This window comes from Mus caroli, unplaced genomic scaffold (genome assembly GCF_978045245.1).
Source record: "Mus caroli unplaced genomic scaffold, Mus_caroli_1 scaffold_2, whole genome shotgun sequence".
In the NCBI taxonomy this organism is placed as follows: domain Eukaryota; kingdom Metazoa; phylum Chordata; class Mammalia; order Rodentia; family Muridae; genus Mus; species Mus caroli.
This window is the reverse complement of record NW_028227257.1, coordinates 114851456-114859190: the sequence shown is the minus strand read 5'-3', so window position 1 is coordinate 114859190 and position 7735 is coordinate 114851456. Positions and strand designations below refer to the sequence as shown.

Below are 7735 nucleotides of genomic sequence, written 5' to 3'. Positions count from 1 at the left end.
GGGAGTGGCACCATCTGAAGGTGTGGCCTTGTTGGAATAGGTGTGGCCTGGTTGGAATGGGTGTGTCACTGTGGGTGTGGGTATAAGATCCTCACCCTAGTTGCCTGGAAGTCAGTCTTCCACCAGCCGCCTTTGAATGAAGACGTAGAACTCTCAGCTCTGCCTGCACCCTGCCTGCCTGGATACTGCCATTCTCCCACCTTGAAGATAATGGACTGAACCTCTGAACCTGTAAGCCAGCCCCAATTAAATGTTGTTTTTTATAAGACTTGCCTTGGTCATGGTGTCTGTTCACAGCAGTAAAACCCTAACTAAGACAGAAATTGGTACCAGAAGTGGGGTATTGCTGTGATAGGCCTGACCATGCTTTTATTTGACAGAATGTGGATTTTGGGACTTTGTATTTGGAAAGCAATGGAATGCTTTAAATGGGGCTTAATGGGTCATCCTATTAGGAATATGGAAGACTTAGTTGCTGGGAGTAATTTGAACTGTGTTGACCTGGCCCAAGAGATTTCAAAGGAGAAGAATTTCAGAATGTGGCATATAGACTGGTTTTGTGGTATTTTGGTGAAGAATGTGGCTACTTTTTGCCCTTGTCTGAAAAGTTTGCCTGAGGCCAAGGTGAAGAGACTTGGCTTAATTGCATTGACAAAAGAAGTTTCAAAAAAGCCCAGCAGAGACTTTGTTCTCTGGTTAAGTCTTATGAAGAGAAGTTTGAATAAGCATAGCAAGCTTAGAAAGGAAAAATATAAAATATATGGTTTGAGTATTAAAGGGGTACCAGGAAGTGAAATGGAACAAATTCCTGTGTTCTAGGAGAGAACAGATTAAGGGAGTGGGACCTTGGGGCAAGATCCTATCCAGTTAAATTAAATCCAGGCATGGTGGTACACACCTTTAATCTCAGGAGACAGGCATGCTGATCTCTGCATTCAAGGTCAATCTACAGAGCAAGAACCAGGATAGCCAAGCTTAGGCAGTGAAGGATTTAGAAAACATAAAGCTAGTGATAATGTAATAGTACAAGGGGATCATGTTCTAGTTCCTGTAAGCAGCAGAACTCAGCAGCTTCAGCCACGTGGCTCTGTCTCTAAGGTTAAGAATGGAAGAAACTACTGGGAAAATTGATGCTGGTTAGCTGGAGCTAAGGAATTAGCAGTGATTAAGAAGAGACCAGCATCACTGAGGTGAAACCTTCTGGAAATTGTTTGCTGGGAGCACAAAGAAGCTGTGTTCCAGAGATAACCAAGGTTGTACCTCATGCTGCGGCTGGACTTGGTAATGTGTAAGAGTCACTCAGGTGGTATTGCTTGTGAAGGAATGAAGGGATAATGGAGAGAAGCTGAGGCTTAGCACTGTGAGAGGCCAGGGAAGGCCATTGGAGAAGGTTAAGCCTCAGCTGTAGTTGATGGCCCAGGACTGAAGGGGTCATGCAAAGGATTTAAGGCTAGGCACCCTGAAGAGAGCCTATGAGAGGCTATTGGTGAAGCCTAGTTGGTGTGGAATACCCCAGTGTATTGGAGATGTCAGTACCATGGAGTGATCACCAAGAACAGCAGCCGTAGTGGAGTGGATCAACCTGAGCTTAGAGTGCTACAGAGGGCAGAGATGGAAAAGTGATGCCAGCCCTTAGGAGGAATCCAAAAGACCAAGTGGAATCCCAGACACTGAAACAAGAAGCTTTGACATTGAAATTGCCTTGGAGACTCAAAGATGTTAAAGATGCCAGAGCCATGGGATACATGCTGAGGAAAGCTGCTCACAGGGAGTGGAACCAGCCCAGGAGAAAGCAGTTTGTTGCAGTCAACAAAGATGAAAATGAGTGGAGATCTGAAGACTGCTTTGACATTAGCCACGGAGATGCAGAGTTTGGAGTTTGCCCAGCTGGTTTCCTGCCTTGCTTTGGAGATTACAGTTAATTAAATTGAATGAATCTCAGACGAGTCCTTGAACTTTGGACTTTTAACATTGTTGAGACTGCTATAGACTATGAGGACTTTGAAAGTTGGACTAAATGCATTTTGCATTATGCTATGTTTAAGTATGGCCCCCATAGACTCATGTTTTTGAACAAGTCTATGGGGACCAGGGAGTGGAATGTGATGGTTTGTATATCCTTGGACCAGGGAGTGGCACCATCTGAAGGTGTGGCCTTGTTGGAATAGGTGTGGCCTGGTTGGAATGGGTGTGTCACTGTGGGTGTGGGTATAAGATCCTCACCCTAGTTGCCTGAAAGTCAGTCTTCCACCAGCCGCCTTTGAATGAAGACGTAGAACTCTCAGCTCTGCCTGCACCCTGCCTGCCTGGATACTGCCATTCTCCCACCTTGAAGATAATGGACTGAACCTCTGAACCTGTAAGCCAGCCCCAATTAAATGTTGTTTTTTATAAGACTTGCCTTGGTCATGGTGTCTGTTCACAGCAGTAAAACCCTAACTAAGACAGTGCCGGTCTGATGATCATCTCAGGCTCCCTCTTTTCAGGAAATGTTAGGCTGTTAATCATTCAGACATTCATAGGTTAGAATATTGAGCATTGAGCATCTCATAGACATAGTCTCTTTCCTCTCTGCCATCTACTGATGTACATGTGATACAGCATATACCTACAGTGCTTCTCTGGGCAAGTGTAAGATGTTATTAAGCCTATTACAAAGGCAAGCTGGTTCTTCACTTTAAGCAGCAGCCCACACTGTGTCCATAACCAAGAAGAAGAGAATGATGAATGCTCAGCTCTGCTCAGCTCACTTTCTCCATTTTATACATTCCAGCATCTCAGCCAAGGGACTGAGACCACCCACAGTGGACAGGCCTTCCCACCCCAATAAATTTAATCAAGACTATCTCCCATAGGTATGTCAAGAGGCCTGTCTCCAATGCCTCATCTCTCATCAAGTCAATAACTGAGATTAATCATCACTCAATCTTAGTTGTGTTAATTTTGGCTTCTAGTTATCACTACTGTCTATGATCTTCCTTTTGTTACACAATAAGCTAGGATTTATCTCCAGGGCAGCAAACAGAGCTGCTGAGATCCAACTCTATATAAAATGCAGCACTACTCACAGACTAGTCAACATACTAATTTGTTATGTAGATATATAACATGTTTATTATTGTTTAAATATCATTTGCCTTCAATGAAATAGAACCTTGATGAAATCAGCAACTTGGCAATTCTGTTATAGTATTTTAGTACCCAGAACATCATATAAAAATGCCAGATATATTTGAATTCATACTTTTAGAAGAACATGGTAGTTTATCAAAGGCTACTGATAAGTAGATTCGTATGAATTTATATCAGTGCCTACGAAGTTCTGTGAAACATTTATGACTCATTTATGGTTTTCACACAGGGCTATGGTTCTTGTAGCACTCCTGGGAAGTTAGAGCGATACATGAGGTGTCTTGGTCATTTGGATCAAATTTGATTCTTTGTCTTCTTCAGATGTAGATACTGAATCAAATCTTGTGTATTGGTTAGGCTGAGAGCTTTTATCAGCTTGGGTTTTGGTACTCCCAGGAATCTTAATTTCAAAGTCCTCTCTCCCCAAACTTCCTAACTCTATTCACTTAGCAGATTTCAATAGTACACCTGAAATTTTAAAATATAAGATCATGCTCAGTCAGCTAGATAGAAGGAACTTGTATTACAACGTTTGGTCTAAGCCACACCATATCTTCTTCCTGGGTGCTCATTATATAGTGTCTGAGACTCTGAGCACTGCAGTTCAGTGTAGGAAGCTAACCAGTTCATTTATAATCTGGATCTGCTTCCCATGTCAAGCTGCCTGATTTTGGATTTCCTTGAATGCCGGCAGTTCTTTTACTTTTTCATCACTTCTCTGTTCCATTGTTTAAACCATGCTACGTAACCATCAGAGGTTTTGTATGTTCTGTCAAGAGAAAAATTTTTTAAAATCACTCAGACATATTCCAGATCAGTTTACTTGGCTTCTGGCAAGCTCGGCAATATGAAGGCAAACCCTCATGGTCATCTCAAAGTCCAACTGTCACTGCTCCTTAGGAAAGCCGACTCCCACTAACAATGCAGCGCCACCATTCAGTTCAGTCAGCTCCATCCTGTTAGCATTGTCAAACTGGTGTTCTAAAGAGACTCGTGGCGGCAGAGCCAGATCTCTGCAAACAGAAGAGACAGTCTGGGGCTAGATGTGTTTTATGTAATTATATAGGAAGCATGCAGCTTATCTCCACTTATTTGCTGTTATTCATTTTTTACAGCCACTGCAGTCCATAGTATTCAAACTACTCACAGCCAGGCCAGGTACTGCTCACCTTCTCTTGGCAAGGAAGGTCGAATCCAATGGCTGGCAACAATGCTTCTCTACTTAAAGGGGCATGTGACTCACTGGAGCATCTTCTTAAAATGCAGTTTAATGTGACTCTGGTTAATGCCTGAGACTACATTAGAACCGGCTTCCAGAGGTCAAGGTCTGCACTTTGATCAAAGGCTAGTTTTGGAGTGTATCTTTTTACATTTCTCTACTGCCTTGTGTTTTGCGATCTCCCCCGCTTTCCTGGCTCCCCTTCTGTAAGCTGCTATGAACCTTCACTTGACTTCCTGGTAAAGAAACTTGACTTAAAGGTAAAGAAACCTTAGAGTTTGATTCTTGAACCATGTCTTTTATTCCTAGTGATGAGTCTTAAAGTTGAGGGTACAAGGAAAGTTTTGCTGATATACATATACATATATATATATATATATATATATATATATATATATATACTCCTTTTTGATTCCTATGATTCAGTGTGTATATAGTATGATATCTATTAGTATAAATTTCTAATTTGGATGTCTATTTTTTTTATATTTGTAGTGCTAAGGTATATAGAATAATTTACGTTATATATAGGTAGTAAGTATATACCTATATAGGTAGTAAGAAGGTTGCTAGAGTGACCGAATTCTCACTTTTACCACCTCGCATAGCTGGGCGCTTTGTAGAGGAAGGTTGGGTCATTGGGACAGTTCCACTGAGAGAATTAAGAACCCATTCCATGTTCTGTCCCTACCTTTGCTTTCCAGCACCCACGAAGTGAGCATGTACTTTGTCCTCTAGCATGTACTTTGTCATGATGGGGTGTCTCTCAAAAGACCTAAAGTCAACTGGAGGTGGGGGCGGGAGCCAGCAACCATGGACCCAAATCTCACTAACTCTGAATTGAGAGAGTGTAGACATGAGAAACACAAATATATATGTTAGAAGGATATGAATTTATTCTAGAGCTAAATACTAGTGACCATAGTCTAGGAATACAGATATAGGTTACCCCAAATTCTACGCTTTGACATGACAGCCGTCTCATGACGTTTTTGTAGTAACAGAACAAAGAAAGTTGCAAGTCGGGACATTCTTTAAAAGCATCTGTGGAAACACCAGGCTGACCGGTGTCAACAACGTAGAGAACATTCTTAGCTTCGGGTTGGTGGAAGCTAGGAGTCTGCTAAGTTAACGCATGGCAAAGGTTTCATATGACAGAAGCATGTTTACTCAGACTGAAAGCTGGACAAGGGATGGCTATCAAGGAACCCAAAGAGAGTCTGAAATAAATGCAGCCAGACTTTGTACTTGCAACACTCCAACCCCCACAATCACTGAAGTTCTATTGATTAAAGAAACTTTTAGGGGATCCAATATAAGGTACAGCCTTCATTTAGAAATACTGGTACACACGGTTCTTCACCTCCTTAAACTGATTTATCTCGGGTACTTTGTCACAGGATGGAAAGTTGACCAAAACATCCTATTGGGTGTGAAGAAAATCTCATAAGTATTTAAATGTCAGTTCCCTGATTATTACTGATTCTGAACAGTTTTTCAAATGTTGGTCATTTTTATGTCTTCTTAGAAGAAACCAAAGGCCAAGTTATTTTTAGTATGTTGATTTTTCACGGCCAGTTGACAGGCTTACATGTTAACCCTTCAGGAGCCTCATTTACTTTCAGTGCTGTAATCATTTCTTACATGCTGACAATTTCCAAATGATATCTATACCCCAGGCCCTATGCGTCAACTGTAAAGGAACCTGATAGGTTATTTCTCTGTTGATGAAATGAGACAATTCAAGTCAGATTAGAATATATTAAATGTTGGTTTATTGGGAAACTACTCTCGGGTGAGTTCACTGGCCCCAAGGATTGATGCTAAGGGAGTCACCATGGTAACAAAGGGGGGGCGAGAGAAAGAGAGAGAGAGAGAGAGAGAGAGAGAGAGAGAGAGAGAGAGAAAATAAAATGTGTGGATTATATAAGAACCTCTGGGGTAAAGGTAGCCCAGCCCCAGCCCCAGGGCTGGAAAGTTCTGGGTTGCTGGCAAGGTATACTAGGTAGGAACTGAGGGATGCTGGGAAAGTAGGTCTGCTTTGATATGTAAAATATGCACCTCAGTCCTTGAAGTCACCTGAAGAGAGTTTACATCTGGGGAACACTTATCTGTGACTTCCCATTTATAAAGATAGCACAAGTTAGAATGGTCAAGGGAACTTGCTTAAAGTGGTGAGCCACAACTTCTTCAAATGCAGATTCTTTTAGTCTGGGTGAGGTCCTAGGAGCTCCCTGGTTTGAAAGCTCCCCCACCCCACCCCACCCCACCCCACCCAGGTGATTTTGATTCTGAAGTCCCAGCCACTGCTTTAGGAAAGGCTGTCCAGTCTAAAGATTTCTCTAGCTTTTCTTGGCAACTAGACCACAGTGTTTGTGAAAACATTTTCCTCTATAGAGAAGGTAAAGCTTAAAAATAAAGGGCAGTTTAACACCCCTCATTGTAAACAGTACTGATTAAGGGAAATTTATTGGTGCTCAAGAGAACAGAATCTCTGGGCTGAGCCTGGGTGGAGAACAAGCATTCCAATTGGACAGTTCAAAAAACCCCAGCCCCATATACACCTAGCCCCTAGGGTGGAGTCTACTTAAGCCAAGCTAAAGAGATAGGTGGAATAATTACACTTTTTATGAACTACTGCAATTTTCCTTCTGTGAATTCCCGTCCCCTAGTGCTATCTCTCACAGAGGCACAGTCCTGCTTCTTTGAAAGTCAGCCCATGTCTTCTGGAAAGCCATAACTCTTTCTTCTCTTCTAAAAATGCTTTTGCTAAACATGAGTTTCCCTAACACCTTAGGCTTCACCCTCCCTCACCATGCTCTATGCTTGCCACATCGCTGACCTCTATGCTTGCTTAACTCAAACAGTATGGCTTCCCCCGGCACCCCCGCCCCCGCCCCCCGTGTCCCCATCCCCCACTCCCACCCCCATCTCCATTCTGAGCAGCTGCTGAGATTTACAGATCTCCTAGCTTAGGTTTTGTTTGTTTCTTTTTTTTTTTTCTTTCTTTCTTTCTTTCTTTCTTTCTTTCTTTCTTTCTTTCTTTCTTTCTTTCTTTCAAACTCTGAAAAAAAAATTGACTTATGAACCTCAAAGAGGGGGGAGAGGGGGGAGAGGGGGGCTCCTGATTTCTCCAGGATCATTTGGGACCTTCAAAAATATTCCTCAAAGTTTCAGTAAACATGATCTCAAGGAAAAAAAAACTCACAAATAAAACCTACTTTAAATAGTCGTCTAACCAAAATAAAATTGGTCCATTTTTTTCCATACTTAAAGCTTGCTTGGCTTGATAGACACTGTTCAACACCCATTAATGAAAGTGACAGCTCTCTCTTCACAGGAATACACGAGATGGTATATTTTAGAGCCAAATATGAGAACCCA

At 42.1% G+C, this 7735-nt stretch overlaps 1 pseudogene; it reads right to left on the bottom strand.

Moving 5' to 3' along the window:
• Window positions 1-2488: 2488 nt before the first annotated feature.
• On the bottom strand, window positions 2489-2630 carry LOC115030525 (small nucleolar RNA SNORA17; annotated as a pseudogene).
• Window positions 2631-7735: the final 5105 nt, after the last annotated feature.